Raw genomic sequence first — 19,114 nt, forward strand, 5'->3', positions numbered from 1 at the left:
CACTGGCTGTAAAGGCTGTATTTCTCGGGTGTGTGAAATGAAGAAGGTACAAGGCTGGATAGCGGGGAGGGGAGTACGGGACAGCAAGAGGTGCATTCTTTCAGCCACACCGCTGGCCAATGGTTCAGCCATGCCGCTGCCAAGAATGGCCTGCACCGTCTCTTCCAAGAGGGTGAGGTGAGGCTAGGAATGGGAGGTGTGCCTCATGATTGGTACAAATTGCTGGTAGGTGAGGAGACGGGGGGAGCTTTTGAGCAGTGTGTGAAGTCAGTGATTCAATTGGTAGTAGAAGGCTTTTGAAGATGCATTCACTGACCTTGACCAGTGGTCTGAGGTCATGAAGCTTCTTTGGGCACTGGAACCAGGTGGTGAGGGCAATATTGCTTGGAGTGATGGCCTCGGTGATCTGGTCCCACATCATTCTTTCTGAAGGGCCGCCTGGCCCCTGTGTATAGAGGACCTCTCTTGCAGTGTTGACCCCCAGCACAAAGCTGAAGTTCTGCTTGCAAGATCCTGGGTGCCCCTTCCCTGGCTTGCTGAGCCAATTGTGTTAATGCTGAAGCAATTTTCCCATTTTTTGAGGGGTGGAATGGGTAATGTATGTAAACTTGTATATACCTTGTACAGCCAGCAGAGGGCTCATCCTCTGGAGTCCCAAGAGTTTCACAATCCCTTTGGAGCACAGGTACTTAGGGAGGCCTCACAGGCTGGAGAGGCACTCTGGAGACTTGCAATAAAAGACTAAGGTCACACTTTACTTTGAGCTCACAGCATCCAGTCAGACTCTTTATTCTTATATAACTGGCAATGAGATACAGATGACGAACCCAATGATGCAGAGAACAGTGGGCATCCTGGAGAAATTTTCGGAGGGAGATGATTGGGAAACCTTCGTGGAATGACTCGACCAATACTTTGTGGCCAACGAGCTGGAAGGAGAAGTGAACGCTGCCAAATGAAGGCCGATCCTCCTCACCGTTTGCGGGACACGAATGTATGGCCTCATGAAAAACCTGCTCGCTCCACAGAGAAATCGTACGATGATTTGTGCACACTGGTCTGGCAGCATCTGAACCAGAAGGAAAGAGTTCTTATGGCGAGGTACTGGTTCTACACCTACAAAATGTCTGAAGGCCAGGCAGTGGCGAGTTATGTCGCCGAGCTAAGATGCCTTGCAGAACATTGAGAATTTGAAGGACATTTGGAGCACATGCTCAGAGACTTTTTCTTACTTGGCATTGGCCATGAAGTGATACTTCGCAAACTTTTGACTGTAGAGACCCCAGCCTTGAGTAAGGCCATAGCGATAGCCCAGGCATTCATTGCCACCATTGACAATACTAAGCAAATCACTCAGCACACGAGTGCTACTACAAGTACTGTGAACAAAGTGATGTTACTTTCAAATCACAATGTACAAGGCAGGCCCCACATGCCTGCAGCTGCACGTCCGCAGATGTCTCAGAGTCCACCATCAAGGCTATTAACACCTTGTTGGCACAGCGGGGGTGATATTCGTTTCCATTCATGCTGCTTCAAAGGATACATTTGCAAGGGCTGTGGAACAGTGGGCTATTTCCAACATATATGCAGGCGAGCTGCAAACCCTGTTAATCCTGCAAACCACCATGTTGCAAAGGAGGACAGATTCACGGCGGATCGCGATGAACCAGAGCCTCAGACTGAGGAGGCAGAGGTTTCTGGTGTGCGCACATTTACCACAAAGTGTTCCCCGATAATGCTGAAGGTTGAATTAAATGGACTTCCGGTGTCAATGGAGCTGGACACGGGTGCGAGCCAGTCCATTATGAGCAAAAATACTTTCGAAAAATTGTGGTGCAGCAAGGCCTCAAGGCCAGTCTTGACTCCCATTCACACGAAACTGAGAATTTACACAAAGGAACTGATTCCCGTAATCAGCAGTGCTACCGTAAAGGTCTCCTACGATGGAGCGGTGCACGAGCTACCAGTCTGGGTTGTAGCGGGCGATGGTCCCATGCTGCTCGGCAGGAGCTGGCTGGGAAAGATACGTTGGAACTGGGACGATGTCCGAGCGCTCTTGTCCGCTGACGACACTTCGTGTGCCCATGTCTTAAACAAGTTCCCTTCGCTGTTCGAGCCAGGCATCGGGAAGTTCCAAGGAGCAAAAGTGCAGATCCACCTAATTCGGGGGCGCGACCCACCCATCACAAGGCGAGAGCAGTACCGTCCAAGATGAGAGAAAGGGTAGCGATTAAGCTGGACCGGCTGCAACGAGAGGGCATCATTTCGTCGATCGAATTCAACGAGTGGGCCAGTCCGATTGTTCCTGTCCTTAAGGGAGACGGTACCGTCAAAATTTGTGGCAATTACAAAGTAACTATCAATCGTTTCTCCCTGCAGGATCAATACCCACTAGCAAAGGCAGACAAACTTTTTGCTACACTAGCGGGAGGAAAGACGTTCACGAAGCTGGATTTGACCTAGGATTACATGACGCAGGAATCATCAAAGGGCCTCAACTGCATCAACACGCACAAAGGTCTCTTCATTTATAACAGATGCCCGTTTGGAATTCGATCAGTCACGGTAATATTCCAGAGAAACATGGAAAGCTTACTAAAGTCGGTCCTGTGAACAGTGGTCTTCCAGGACGACATCTTGGTTACAGGTCGGGACACAGTCGAGCATCTGCAACACTTGGAGGAGGTTCTTAGTTGACTCAACCGCGTGGGGCTCTGGTTGAAACACTTTAAGTGCATTTTCCTGGTGCCTGAAGTGGAGTTCCTGGGGAGAAGAATCACAGTGGACGGCATCAGGCCCACCAATTCGAAGACAGAGGCAATCGAGAATGCACCGAGGCCACAGAACATGACGGAGTTGCCGTCGTTTCTAGGACTCCTGAACTACTTTGGTACCTTCTTACCGGGTCTCAGCACACTTAGAACCATTGCACGCCTTACGGCATAAAGGAGACAAATAGGTATGGGGCAAGAAAATGCCTTTATAAAAGCTAGAAAATTGTTATGCTCAAACAAATTGCTTGTGTTGTATGATCCATGTAAGCGTTTGGTACTAGCATGTGATGCGTCGTCATATGGCGTCGGATGTGTATTGCAACAAGCTAATGAATCTGGGAAATTGCAACTGGTTGCTTATGCATCCAGAAGTCTGTCTAAGGCTGAGAAATCCTACAGCATGATTGAAAAAGAAGTGTTAGCATGTGTCTAGGGGGTAAATAAAATGCATCAATATCTGTTTGGGCTAAAATTTGAATTGGAAACGGACCATAAGCCACTAATATCCGTGTTTTCCGAGAGTAAGGGGATAAATACGAATGTATCGGCCCGCATCCAGAGATGGGCGCTCATGTTGTCGGCATACAACTACGCCATCCGCCACAGGGCAGGCACAGAAAACTGCGCCGATGCTCTCAGTAGGCTGCCATTGCCCACCACGGGGGTGGAAATGGCGCAGCCCTCAGATTTAGTCATGGTTATGGAAGCATTCGAGAGTGAGCAATCACCCATCACAGCCTGACAGATTAGAACCTGGATGAGCTAGGACCCCTTACAGGCCCCAGTAAAAAATTGTGTGCTTCATGGAAGCTGGTCCAGTGTCCCAGTAGAAATGCAGGAAGAAATAAAACCGTACCAGCGGCGCAAAGATGAAATGTCTATACAGGCAGACAGCCTTCTGTGGGGTAATCGGGTAGTGGTCCCCAAGAAGGGCAGAGACACTTTCATCAGTGACCTCCACAGTATCCACCCAGGCTTCGTAATGATGAAAGAGATAGCCAGATCCCACGTGTGGTGGCCCGGTATCGATGCGGACTTAGAGTCCTGCGTTCACAGATGTAACACATGCTCGCAGTTAAGCAATGCAACCAGGGAGGTGCCACTAAGTTTATGGTCGTGGCCCTCCAAACCATGGTCCATGGTCCAGGTTGACTATGCAGGCCTGTTTTTGGTTAAAATGTTCCTTGTGGTTGTAGATGCGTACTCCAAATGGATTGAATGTGAGATAATGTCGGCAAGCACGTCCGCTGCCACCACTGAAAGCCTGCGGGCCATGTTTGCCACGCAAGGACTACCTGATGTCCTCGTGAGCTACAACGGGCCATGTTTTACCAGTGCTAAGTTCAAAGAGTTCATGACCCATAACAGGATCAAACATGTTACATCTGCCCCGTTCAAATGAGCATCCAATGGTCAGGCAGAGAGAGCAGTGCAAACCATCAAGCAGGGCTTGAAGAGGGTAACTGAAGGCTCACTGCAGACTCGCCTATCCTGAGTTCTGCTTAGCTACTGCACGAGACCCACTTGCTCACTGGGATTCCACCTGCTGAACTGCTCATGAAAAGGGCTCTTAAGACAAGGCTCTCGTTAGTTCACCCTGTTCTACATGAACAGGGAGAGAGCAGGTGGTTTCAACAAAGTACATATCATGATAGCGCAAATATGTCACGCGAAATTTAAACCAATGATCCTGTATTTGTATTGAATTATGGACAAGGCCCCAAGTGGCTTCCCGGCACTATTGTGGCCAACAAGGGGAGCAGGGTGTTTCGGGTCAAACTTTTAAATGGATTAATTCACTGGAAACACTTGGACCAAATCAAACTCAGATTCATGGACGATCGTGAGCAACCCACTTTGGACCCGACCTTCTTTGACCCCCCCCAACATACACACCAGTAGCAACCGGCACTGCCGTTGGCCACGAAGCAGAACCCAGCACCCGCAGCAGCCTAGCAGGACTCACCACACCAGGCAGCCCAGCAAGGCCAGCTGCACAGCAGCCCAGTGAGGGCTCAATAAACAATTCATCAAAACCAGCATTTGCACTGAGAAGATCAACCAGGGAAAGAAAGTCTCCAGATCGACTCACCTTGTAAATAGTTACACTCTTGACTTTGGGGTTGGGGCGGGGTTGTTATGTATGTAAACTTGTATATATCTTGTATAGCCATCAGAGGGCTCATCCCCTGGAGTCCCAAGGGATCCCACAATCCCTTGGGAGCTCAGGTACTTAAGGTGACCTCACAGGTTGGAGAGGCACTCTGGAGACCTGTATAAAAGACTAAGGTCACACTTTACTTTGAGCTCACAGCATCCAGTCAGACTCTTTATTCTTATATAAGAGATTGGAATTCACCTGAGCTGAAAACTCCCATTTTGGACTTTTTTTAATGTTCATATTTTTTTAAAAAAGGCAGTAAGGGCTGAAAATGTCATTTTCTTACTTAAGTTTTATTTTTACCATTTCATAGAAACATAGAAACATAGAAACATAGAAACATAGAAAATAGGTGCAAGAGTAGGCCATTCGGCCCGTCGAGTCTGCACCACCATTCAATATGATCATGGCTGATCATGCAACTTCAGTACCCCATTCCTGCTTTCTCTCCATACCCCTTGATCCCTTTAGCCGTAAGGGGAACATCTAACTCCCTTTTGAATATATCTAATGAACTAGCCTCAACAACTTTCTGTGGTACAGAATTCCACAGGTTCACAATTCTCTGAGTTAAGAAGTTTCTCCTCATCTCGGTCCTAAGTGGCTTACCCCTTATCCTGAGACTGTGACCCCTAGTTCTGGACTTCCCCAACATCGAGAACATTCTACCTGCATCTAACCTGTCCAATCCCGTCAGAATTCTATATGTTTCTATGAGATCCCCTCTCATTCTTCTAAATTCCAGTGAATATAAGCCTAGTCAATCCAGTCCTTCCTCATATGTTAGTCTGCCATCCCAGGAATCAGTCTGGTGAACATTCGCTGCACTCCCTCAATAGCAAGCATATCCTTGCTCAGATTAGGAGACCAAAACTGTACACAATATTCAAGGTGAGGCCTCACCAAGGTCCTGTACAACTGCAGTAAGACCTCCCTGCTCCTATACTCAAATCCTCTTGCTGTGAAGGCCAACATGCCATTTGCCTTCTTCACCACCTGCTGTACCTGCATGCCAACTTTCAATGACTGATATGCCATGACACCCAGGTCTCGTTGCACCTCGCCTTTTTCTAATCTGTCTCCATTCAGATAATATTGTGCCATCCTGTTTTTGCCACCAAAGTGGATAACCTCACATTTATCTAATTATATTGCATCTGCCATGCATTTGCCCGCTCATTTAACCTGTCCAAGTCACCCTGCAGCCTCTTAGCATCCTCCTCACAGCTCATACTGCCACCCAGCTTAGTGTCATCTGCAAACTTGGAGATATTACATTCAATTCCTTCGTCTAAACCATGAATGTATATTGTAAATAGCTGGGGTACCAGCACTGAACCTTGCGGTACCCCACGAGTCACTGTCTGCCATTCTGAAAAGGACCCTTTTATTCCGACTCTTTGCTTCCTGTCTGCCAACCAGTTCTCAATCCATGTCAATATATTACCTCCAATACCATGTGCTTTAATTTTGCACACAAATCTCTTGTATGGAACCTTATATGGCCTGCTCCTGCACCTATTTTCTATGTTATCAAAAGCCTTTTGAAAGTCCAAATACACCACATCCACTGGTTCTCCCTTGTCCACTCTACTAATTACATCCTCAAAAAATTCTCGAAGATTTGTCAAGCATGATTTCCCTTTCATAAATCCATGCTGACTTGGACCAATCCTGCCACTGCTTTCCAAATGTGCTGCTATTACATCTTTAATAATTGATTCCAACATTTTCCCCACTATTGATGTCAGGCTAACCGATCTATAATACCCTGTTTTTACTCTCCCTACTTTTTTAAAAAGTGGAGTTACATTAGCTATCCTCCAATCCATAGGAACAGATCCAGATTCAACAGAATCTTGGAAAATGACCACCAATGCATCCACTATTTCTAGGGCCACTTCGTTAAGTACTCTGGAATGCAGACTATCAGGCCCTGGGATTTATCAGCCTTCAATCCCATCAATTTCCCGAACAGAATTTCCTGACTAATAAGGATTTCCTTCAGTTCCTCCTTCTCACTAAACCCTCGGTCCCCTAGTATTTCTGGAAGGTTATTTGTGTCTTCCTTAGTGAAGACAGAACAAAAGTACTTGTTCATCTGGTCTGCCATTTCTTTGTTCCCCATTATATATTCACCTGATTCTGACTGCAAGGGACCTACATTTGCTTTCACTAATCTTCTTCTCTTCACATAGCTATAGAAGCTTTTGCAGTCAGTTTTTATGTTCCCTGCACGCTTACTCTCAGACTCTTCAAATTCCTGGGACATTGGAAACAGTTCTGGGGGAAGTGGGACCTGTACAAAAGGGACGGTCTGCACTTGGGCTGATGTCCTGGGGGTAACATTTGCTAATGCAGTTCGGGAGTGTTTAAACTAATATGGCAGGGGGATGGGAACCTATGCAGTGAGACAGGGCGAAGTAATATGGAGTCAGAAACAGATGGTAGAAAGGTAAAAAGCAATATTGGAAGGCCAAGTAAACAAAGGCAAGAAACAAAAAGGGCCAAACTACATCATAATTCTAAAAGGACACAGGGTGTTAAAAAAACAAGCCTGAAAGCTTTGTGTCTTAATGCAAGGAGTATCCGTAATAAGGTGGATGAATTAACTGTGCAAATAGATGTTAACAGATATGATGTGATTGGAATTACAGATACGTGGCTCCAGGATGATCAGGGCTGCGAAATCAACATCCAAGGGTATTCAACATTCAGGAAGGATAGAATAAAAGGAAAAGGAGGTGGGGTAGCATTGCTGGTTAAAGAGGAGATTAATGCGATGGTTAGGAAGGACATTAGCTTGGATGATGTGGAATCTATATGGGTAGAGCTGCAGAACACCAAAGGGCAAAAAACGTTAGTGGGAGTTGTGTACAGACCTCCAAACAGTAGTAGTGATGTTGGGGAGGGCACCAAACAGGAAATTAGGGGTGCATGCAATAAAGGTGCAGCAGTTATCATGGATGACTTTAATATGCATATAGATTGGGCTAACCAAACTGGAAGCAATACGGTGGAGGAGGATTTCCTGGAGTGCATAAGGGATGGTTTTCTAGACCAATATGTCGAGGAACATCTTAGACTGGGTGTTGTGCAATGAGAGAGGATTAATTAGCAATCTTGTTGTGTGAGGTCCCTTGGGGAAGAGTGACCATAATATGTTGATATTCTACATTAGGATGGGGAATGAAACAGTTAATTCAGAGACCATGGTCCAGAACTTAAAGAAGGGTAACTTTGAAGGTATGAGGTGTGAATTGGCTAGGATAGATTGGCGAATGATACTTAAGGGGTTGACTGTGGATGGGCAATGGCAGACATTTAGAGACCGCATGGATGAACTACAACAATTGTGTCTGGCGTAAAAATAAAAAAGGGAAGGTGGCTCAACTGTGGCTATCAAGGGAAATCAGGGATAGTATTAAAGCCAAGGAAGTGGCATACAAATTGGCCAGAAATAGCAGCAAACCCGGGGAATGGGAGAAATTTAGAACTCAGCAGAGGAGGACAAAGGGTTTGATTAGGGCAGGGAAAATGGAGTACGAGAAGAAGCTTGCAGGGAACATTAAGACGGATTGCAAAGGTTTCCATAGATATGTAAAGAGAAAAAGGTTAGTAAAGACAAACGTAGGTCCCCTGCAGTCAGAATCAGGGGAAGTCATAACGGGGAACAAAGAAATGGCAGACCAATTGAACAAGTACTTTGGTTCGGTATTCACTAAGGAGGACACAAACAACCTTCCGGATATAAAAGGGGTCAGAGGGTCTAGTAAGGAGGAGGAACTGAGGGAAATCTTTATTAGTCGGGAAATTGTGTTGGGGAAATTGATGGGATTGAAGGCCGATAAATCCCCAGGGCCTGATGGACTGTATCCCAGAGTACTTATGGAGGTGGCCTTGGAAATAGCGGATGCATTGACAGTCATTTTCCAACATTCCATTGACTCTGGATCAGTTCCTATGGAGTGGAGGGTAGCCAATGTAACCCCACTTTTTAAAAAAGGAGGGAGAGAGAAAACAGGGAATTATAGACCGGTCAGCCTGACCTCAGTAGTGGGTAAAATGATGGAATCAATTATTAAGGATGTCATAGCAGCGCATTTGGAAAGAGGTGATACGATAGGTCCAAGTCAGCATGGATTTGTGAAAGGGAAATCATGCTTGACAAATCTTCTGGAATTTTTTGAGGATGTTTCCAGTAGAGTGGACAAGGGAGAACCAGTTGATGTGGTGTATTTGGACTTTCAGAAGGCTTTCGACAAGGTGCCACACAAGATATTAATGTGCAAAGTTAAAGCACATGGGATTGGAGGTAGTGTGCTGACGTGGATTGAGAACTGGTTGTCAGACAGGAAGCAAAGAGTAGGAGTAAATGGGTACTTTTCAGAATGGCAGGCAGTGACTAATGGGGTACCGCAAGGTTCTGTGCTGGGGCCCCAGCTGTTTACATTGTACATTAATGATTTAGACGAGGGGATTAAATGTAGTATCTCCAAATTTGCGGATGACACTAAGTTGGGTGGCAGTGTGAGCTGCAAGGAGGATGCTATGAGGCTGCAGAGGACTTAGATAGGTTAGGCGAGTGGGCAAATGCAAGGCAGATGAAGTATAATGTGGATAAATGTGAGGCTATCCACATTGGTGGTAAAAACAGAGAGACAGACTATTATCTGAATGGTGACGGATTAGGAAAAGAGGAGGTGCATCGAGACCTGGGTGTCATGGTACATCAGTCATTGAAGGTTAGCATGCAGGTACAGCAGGCGGTTAAGAAAGCAAATGGCATGTTGGCATTCATAGCGAGGGGATTCGAGTACAGTGGCAGGGAGGTGTTACTACAGTTGTACAGGGCCTTGGTGAGGCCGTACCTGGAGTATTGTATACAGTTTTGGTCTCCTAACTTGAGGAAGGACATTCTTGCTATTGGGAGTGCAGCGAAGGTTCACCAGACTGATTCCCGGGATGGTGGGACTGACATATCAAGAAAGACTGGATCAACTGGGCTTGTATTCACTGGAGTTCAGGAGAATGAGAGGGGATCTCATAGAAACGTTTAAAATTCTGACGGGTTTAGACAGGTTAGATGCAGGAAGAATGTTCCCAATGTTGGGGAAGTCCAGGACCAGGGGTCACAGTCTAAGGATAAGGGGTAAGCCATTTAGGACCGAGATGAGGAGTAACTTCTTCACCCAGGGAGTGCTGAACCTGTGGAATTTTTTACCACAGAAAGTTGTTGAGGCCAATTCACTAAATATATTCAAAAAGGAGTTAGATGTAGTCCTTACTACTCGGTGGATCAAGGGGTATGGCGAGAAAGCAGGAATGGGATACTGAAGTTGCATGTTATGCCATGAACTCATTGAATGGCGGTGCAGGCTCGAAGGGCCGAAAGGCCTACTCCTGCACCTAGTTTCTATGTTTCTATGTTTCCCCTCCTAATTAAACCCTTTGTCCTCCTCTGCTGAATTCTAAATTTCTGCCAGTCCTCAGGTTTGCTGCTTTTTCTGGCCAATTTATATGCCTCTTCCTTTGGATTTAACACTGGTCCTAATTTCCCTTGTTATCCATGGTTGAGCCACCTTCCCCATTTTTTTTGTGCCAGACAGGGATGTACAATTGTTAAAGTTCATCCATGTGATCTTTAAATGTCTGCCATTGCCTATCCACTCTCAACCCTTTGAGTATCATTCGCCAGTCTATCCTAGCCAATTCCCGTCTCATACCATCGAAGTTACCTTTCTTTAACTTCAGGACCCTAGTCTCCGAATTAATTGTGTCACTCTCCATCTTAATGAAGAGTTCTACCATATTATGGTCACTCTTCCCCAAGGGGCCTTGCATAACAAAATTCCAATTAATCCTCTCTTGTTACACAACACCCAGTCTAGGATGGCCAGCTCTCTAGTTGGTTCCTTGACATATTGGTCAAGAAAACCATCCCTTATACACTCCAGGAAATCCACCTCCGTCGTCTTGCTAGCAGTTTGGTTAGCCCAATCTATATGTAGATTAAAGTAACCCTTGATAACTGCTGTACCTTTATTGCACGCATCCCTAATTTCCGGTTTGATGCCATCCCCAACCTCACTGTTTGTTGGTCTGTACACAACTCCCACGAGCGTTTTCTGCTCTTTTGTGTTCCGCAGCTCTACCCATACAGATTCCACATCTTCCAAGCTAATATCCTTCCTTACTATTGTGTTACTCTCCTCTTTAACCAGTAACGCTACCCCACCTCCTATTCCTTTCTGTCTCTCCTTCCTGAATATTGAATACCCCTGGATGTTGAGTTCCCAGCCTTGGTCATTCTGGAGCCATGTCTCCATAATCCCAATTATATCATACCCGTAGCGCAGCTAATTCAGTCACCTTATTATGAATGTTCCTCGCATTGAGACTTCAGGTTTAATTTTTCACACTTTTTGTCCTTTTTGAATTATGTTGAAATGTGGCCCTTTTTGATTTTTGCCCTTGATTTCACTGCCCTCCACTTTTCCTTGTCTCCTTTCTACCTTTTGCTTCTGCCCCCATTTTACTTCCCTCTCTCTCCCTGCCTAGATTCCCATCCCCCTGCCATATTAGTTTAAAGTCTCCCAACAGAAACTTCTTCACCCAGGGAGTGGTGAACCTGTGGAATTCTCTACCACAGAAAGTTGTTGAGGCCAATTCAGTAAATATATGCAAAAAGGAGTTAGATGTAGTCCTTGCTACTAGGGGGATCAAGGGGTATGGCAAGAAAGCAAAAATGGGGTACTGAAGTTGCATGTTCAGCCATGAACTCATTGAATGGTGGTGCAGGCTCGAAGGGCCGAATGGCCTACTCCTGCACCTATTTTCTATGTTTCTATGTTTCTATGTAACAGCACTAGCAAACACTCCTCCTAGGACATTGGTTCCGGTCCTGCCCAGGTATAGACCGTCCGGTTTGTACTGGTACCACCTCCCCCAGAACCGGTTCCAATGTCCCAGCAATTTGTATCCCTCCATTTTGCACCATTCTTCAAGCCACATAGTCATCTTAACTATCCTGCTATTTCTACTCTGACTAGCATGTGGCACTGGTAGCAATCCTGAGATTACTACCTTTGAGGTCCTACTTTTTAATTTAATTCCTAGCTCCCTAAATTCAGCTTGTAGGACCTCATCCCATTTTTTCCTATATCTTTGGTACCTATATGTATCATGACAACTTGATGTTCACCCTCCCCCTCCAGAATGCCCTGCAGCCGCTCCAAGACATCCTTGACCCTTGCACCAGGGAGGCAACATACCATCCTGGAGTCTCGATTGCAGCTGCAGAAACGCCTATCTAATTCCCTTACAATAGAATCCCCTATCACTATAGCTCTCCCACTCTTTTTCCTGCCTTCCTGTGCAGCAAAGCCACCCATGGTGTCATGAACTTGGCTTCTGCTGCCTTCCCCTGATGAGCCATCTCCCCCAACAGTATTCAAAGTGGTATATCTGTTTTGGAGGGAGATAACCGCAGGGGACCCCTGCACTACCTTCCTACTCCTGCTCTGCCTGATGGTCACCCATTCCCTATCTGCCTTTGTAACCTTTACCTGCAGTGTAACCAACTCACTGAACATGCTGCAGCTCCAGTGCTGCAATGCGGTCTGACAGGAGCTGCAGCTGGATACACTTCCCACACACATAGAAGTCCAGGACACTGGAAGTGTCCCTGCTTTCCCACATAGCACAGGAGGAGCATGACATGGATCTGGGCTCTCCTGCCATGACTTAACCTTTAAATGAACTTAATTTGGCAACAATACCAAAGGTTTCCTCCTGAAAGGAAAAAGAAAAATACTCACCAATCCACCAGCCAATCATTTACTCCCATTGCCGTTTTAATGTCCCACAATGCCTAATGAACTCATTGCCTCGCTTCCAGAGGCTGCCGGAAGATGGAGCGCCACTTCTGGATGACAACTTCGCCTCCGATGCCTGCACTAACACCTTCAGGAGGGCATGACATGGCAAGTTAGCGTTGGGCTAAAAATCTTTAGTCCCCTACACTAATTTTTCTCTCTTACCTGTGCAGCTGTTAACCTGAGGCCGTGTTGACACCAGCAACTTTCGTGGCGGCCTCGGATTTCTCGGCTTTTACAAATATAATGATGGGTTGGTGCATTGTCTTTTGTGGAGAACTGAGGGGTTGATAGTTTGTAGCTCCCTTCTCACTAACCTGGATCTGTGCTTCTATCTACTATCAAGTGGTCCCTGCTAGAAAGCACATGTGTTTGGACTGCTATCCTTCAAGGCTGAATATCCTGCTAATCCTCATATGAAAAATTCCCTGTCATACATTAATTCACACAGATTTATGGCTAGAATTACACAGGATTCTCTTGAATGCCTGAACTATCCAATAAATAAAATTATATTAAAAAAGTTTAATATGAACAAAAGTTAGGTTGCATTGTAGTTATGAAAATGCAGCTATTTCATTGCAAAATACTAATAGCAGCTTTATGTTAATTTCCACATAAAGCAAGTGATAGTATTTAATTGACCAAAACCTTTATTGTATCATTGATTGACAGCAGCGGTCTTTGCCTGGCTGAAAATTGTCTGACCATCTAGTCCATAAAGTACATTTACTCCTGAAATAGGGATCATATTTTCCACACTCATGTAAGCATATGCTTGATCCATTCCACTGTGAATAATAACACTTAAATCACACTTAAATAATGTTATGCTCGCTTCCTTATAAAGTTCTACAGTGTTTGTTAGGAATACAAAAAGCAGCTTTTGACTGTGTCCATGGAAGATAGATCAGGATATATAGACAGTTGTTCCTTAACTTACTCAATACTAAAGGAAACATTGCAATTACAAGGTACAAAATCATTAATCACTGTTTACATTAAAATCTCAAGTTGAAGGAGCACCTTTCTGTGGAGAAATGACATATTATGGCCCTGATTTTAAAGGAGGGCCTTGAAGTGGACGATAAACCTGAGGGGTCTGGGCATGTAGAGTTCAAAATGGGGCAGTGACTTAATAACCTTTAGACTGCACCCAACCCACCCAGTTTCCAACAGATGGAAGAAGTTAAAATCGGGGTCTCTGGAGAAAACCATTATAAGAATGTTAGCATTTACCTGACGTACCAGTCACAACAGTAGGTGACACTGTGATTGGTGAATTTAATATGAAATACGAAACATTAGTTTGAAAAGCAGAAGCTGATACTGTACCTTGGTTATTGAGAGTCTACATTCAGTTCTGCACCCTCGTCACCAAGTGTTTCTGCAGCAGTGCTTTGGTGGAAACTGTATGTTTCAGAATTATTACCCGAGACTGTAAAGTAAAATAAAGGTAATAAATGAAAATGTAGAGCTTTACCAGGCAAGATAATTTTGCACAGTGCAAACCACCATTTGTTGAAGATGGAGAATATCAAACCGGCTTCCTTTTCTCACCTTAGGCCCATATTTCAGCTCTCCCTTGCTGATTTGATAGCTGAGTTTTTGCAGCAAAACATAACCATAGACTTAATGATACACCCACTCTGCTGAGGCCGAGTTCCCCCATCCCTCCTCCATTGGCGTGCCTCCCCCAGAAATGGATTTTTCCATCAATTCTCTCTCCCCGCTGGCCTCATTTGTGGCAGCCTTTCCACTCACTGTTTGCAGTGAATCAATGGTCACGTGTTGAGTCCACTGTTGGCATTGCAGAGTTGGCTGGTTCCACACAGCTGCTCCTTTCCTCCATACCTGTTCCCGCCCGTTGAATGATTGTTTATTGTTCCCCAGAGAGTTTACTTTAGGGCCTCATACCTTCCCCCTCTGGTGATGGGCACTGGAAATTTGGATCCAACCCAACTAAGACACTTTTAAGCCATTGCCATGCCTGCACTGGGATGCTTTTTCCCATGGTGAGAGACTTTCAGGGTCCCTTGCAGATAGTTTTTAGGCCTTGGTCACATCCTCACCAAGAGACTTTGTGGCTCTTGGCCCACCACCCTCCTTCCAAGAGAGTTTGTTGAGCTTGGCTTCTCCACTGAGAGGGTTTGTATATTCCCCCTCGCCACAATGAAATTGTTTATTGGCCCCTTCTCTGCTTCTCCTCCATTACACCCTTCTCCCTCTCCCCATGTCCCATCTCCATCACTTCCCCCAACCCATTCTACAGCCCTCCTCACCCACTCTCCCCCCTCACTCACTCCTCCTCTGCCTTGATCTAGTTATTACCTCACCCCAACACTGCTTGTCGGTACCGGTTACTGCATTTGTACACCACACGAGTTCAACTGTTAAAAATGCTGAGTGGGCTGCAACATTCCATGTTAAGTTAATTGAAAACTCATATGTTAGGCTTAGTCACTGGTTAAACTCAACGTTCCCTCTAAGCTAGCTAGCGTTTCCAATGTTAAGTTCCGGCACAAAACTGTAAATGGGCCGCACTCCCAAAATATAATTAGTTGGAACATTGGTTCAACTCATTTAAAAAAAATGAACATTTACCTGCAGTACCTGCTATACCCATAGGTAGCACTGTGACACCGTTTTATCACTCTTAAATGTCAAGTAATGTTAGCCGCTAAAACAGTATCTGCTGTAGTATACAGACGGGTAGAATTTCCACAAGGATTTGCCCAATCTCCCACCATAACTTTGGTTAAAGATCAGCAGAAACCTGAAGAAACTGCCGCATATGCCATTTCTCTGGGAGAGCAGGAAGAAATTTTACCCTGTCGAAATTTTACCCCTTGAGCATTTATTTAAAAAATGGAGTCTGTGTGCAGTTGCAGTCTGTAGCCACCAAATGTTGCTGTGGAACAGCCTTTGCTGTTTCAACCATCAGTCATGTTGCTGTAAGTAATTAAAGGAGGTAAGAAAGAACTTCAAAATATAAATTGTAATCTTTTGTCAATTCTTTCTTTCATTTAATATTTTTGCCCTTTACAGGTTTTCTGGAGCTCCAGTCTTTCTGTATGGTGCTCGATCGCCACTTCAACCTTTACTATCTTCCACCACCACAGGGCCAATCTCGACTATGAGCCTCGTGTTGCCTCTTGACTGAATCCACTGCCTCTGCTGGGTCCTATTGCAAATGATCTTCCAGATCCTGTCTTTGTGGCATCCACTGCTAATATCAAGGTTCCCTCTCTTACGGCTTAGATGGCCTATGCTCCATCCCCATTGCCTCATGATCGGTTTCTCTCCCCCCCCCCCCCCCCCACCCCCGCCACCCCGCAACAGACATGTTGGGTCTCTGCTGGCTGGCTGTCATGCTGCAGCTCTGGTCTGCCTCTCCACCTGCCTTCCCCACTTGGCTCCGGGCCCTCACTGATGGCTGCATTTTCTGGTTGCTCCCCCTGGCAGCAAGTCCCGATCGTGACACAGAATGGCAGACTACAACCCCAAGCCCCAATAAACGGCAATCTGGTATTGGGATCCTTGTCACACCCACTGAGCAGCCTATCAGCCTTGAAACGCTTTCCCTCCTTTGTGCAAGATTCAGCCTCGCCTCCAGCCCCCAATGAAAAGCATTCAAGCCTTGGGTATCCCAACTCCCACTAAGTAGCATTTTGGCCTTCATCGCTCTAACTGAGCAGTCTCTTTCCCCCATCCTTCATCCCTCCTCTCTACCCTCACTATCTCTCTTTTCCCTTTACTTGCCACCCTTCCTCTTCTCTCTTTCTCTGTCTACCTCTTCCCTCACCCTGCTTCCTCCTCCCATTTGCCTCCTCTCCCCATCCTCTAACCTTGCTTGACCTGAATAGTTCCCTTGGTCTTGATTCTCTGTGAGCAACACTACAGGAAATTTGTTTTGTTAAAAATACGTAAGTTTCTCACTATTTACTTGATGGCTGTGTTTAAATTTGAAGATTGTCCATTGCACAAAGCAAAGTTCCCATCAGCTTGAAGACTGGAAGATCCTGCATGTTGTTGCTGTGATCCCTTCCAGATTGATGTCGAGCACAATATTACAGAATGGAGGATCACCACTTTCACTGTTAGGCAAATTCTCCTAGCTCCATGTCTCAAATGATGCTACAACAACATCAGCAACTTTTATTTATATAGTGGCTTTGACGCAGTGAAATGTCCCAAGGCGCTTCACAGGAATATTATGAAATAAAAAAATTGGACACCGAGTCACATAAGGAGAAATTAGGGCTGGTGAACAAAAGCTTGGTCAAAGAGGTAGGTTTTAAGGAGCGTCGTCATGGAGGAAAGAGAGGTATAGAGGCAAAGAGGTTTAGGGAGGAAGTTCCAGGCAACAGGCCTAGGCAACAGAAGGCAGGGCCACCAATGGTTTGCTCAAGAGGGAGAATTAGAGGAGCGCAGATATCTGGGGTGTGGCGGGGGGGGGGGGGTGTTGTGGGGCTGGAGGAGATTACAGGGATAGGGAGGGATGAGGCCATGGAGGGATTTGAAAACAAGGATGAGAATTTTAAAATCAAGGTTTTGCTTAACTGAGCACAGGACTGGAGATTGCCAATGTCCAGTTCCTGCTGGTTAGCAAAATGTCAGTAAAGGCGTCAACATCAGAGTAAATATGGAAGACAATATGAAATCAAGAAACATGGCAGGTATTGTTAACAAAGGAATGAATGAAAAAGGGAAAAGTAAAGAATGGCAAGATATCAAGAAGGAAGGAAGAGGCAGAGAGGTGTTTTAGAGCTGAGATTAATGAGTGAAAGGATAAAAAATGTGGGTGAGGGATATTTTGAGACAAATATCAAGGGGCAAAGTGGGACAGTGGTTCAGCTAATGCAACTGGTCAGACAGTGAGCTGTTTGGAAACAGAAACCTCTCCCTTATCTGATTGCAACAATACTGCTCTTCATGGTATTGCATACAGAATCCCAATGTACGTAAACAATTAATTCAGAACATTCACAACATATAACTGGAAAGTTAAACGTAGTTCAGTATGGCTGACATATGAATTTTGGCATAGCAATATGCATGGGGCGGCCTTACCATCGAAATTCAGCACTTCGAGGATTTATTTGGAGTGGGGCGGAAGTGGCCTCATCATGGGGACAGAAGTGGGGTCGGGGCAGAGTGGCCGACATTGCAATGCATCGTGCTGTCGTGTCACAACATCTCTCCCCTTCAGTTAAAGGTGAGGGCCGCTGCGAACTCTGCAGCCACTTTAGTGGTAAACACTGGGCCACCAGGGACAGTTTCGGCCAGGCCAGCAGCCTGGCACCCAAGAGGGGTTGCCAGGCTGCCTGTTGGCCCGGCTGAACCCAGGGGCATAATTGTTGGCCCGACCTGGCAGTTGGCCGACAAAAAAAATGGCATTGCCGGCAGCGCCACCTCCCCATTAAGGGCAGCTGTGCCGCCAAGCCACAGAGAGTGTATTGACAACAAAAGCTGTCGGGGGCACCGACCAGCAGCAGGGCCGCTCCTGCGGGGCAATTCTGGGAAAGGGGCAATTTCCCTGAGGGCGATTTCGGGAAGAGGTCCCCGCCGGTTGGTAAGGAGTTAGCACGTGCACGCTGCGGCGGCAAAACGGGCGGAGCGGTCACCTACATCGCTCCTAACCTGAGGAAGAGCAATTTTCAAAATGGCGGCCACCCTGTGGAGACTTGGCGCCCATTCCACACCATCCTGTGGCTGCTGCTTTCAGGTGGCCAGAGGTCTTATAGAAAGGGGCAATTTTGGCCCCTAGGTTATCATGAAAGATCTCAAGGTTATCTATTTTCACATTGGTACTTATCATCGACCTGAAATGTTAACTCTGTTTCTCTCTCCACAAATGCTGCCTGACCTGCTGAGTATTTCCAGCTTTTTCTATTTTTATTTCAGATTTACAGCATCTGCAGTATTTTGCTTTTATATCACCTAAGGCCATGGTTTCAGATGTGCAGCAGTGCCAAAGTGGCCACATATGTCCAGAACCAGGTATCAATGTGCCTCTGAAACATAGTAAAGCTTAGTGTGAGGTCACCTCAGCGACTGCATGCCATGTCACTGCTGGACCTCCGGAGTATTTTGGCAAGCAAATTGTAAAGTCTGTTTAATGTTATGAAAAAAGTGGATGTTCCTACCCATGCTCAGCTAACATTAAAATTCAACACCAGGGAGCTGCACAGTGTTTCATCCTCTGAGTCCACCTGTTCTAGTAAAGTTCATTCAAAATTCAGCTAATAAAAAAGATTTCTTCAAAGCATTAGAATTAGGTGACTTGTACGAAACAA

The sequence above is a fragment of the Pristiophorus japonicus genome, chromosome 2 (genome assembly GCF_044704955.1).
Source record: "Pristiophorus japonicus isolate sPriJap1 chromosome 2, sPriJap1.hap1, whole genome shotgun sequence".
NCBI lineage: Eukaryota > Metazoa > Chordata > Chondrichthyes > Pristiophoridae > Pristiophorus > Pristiophorus japonicus.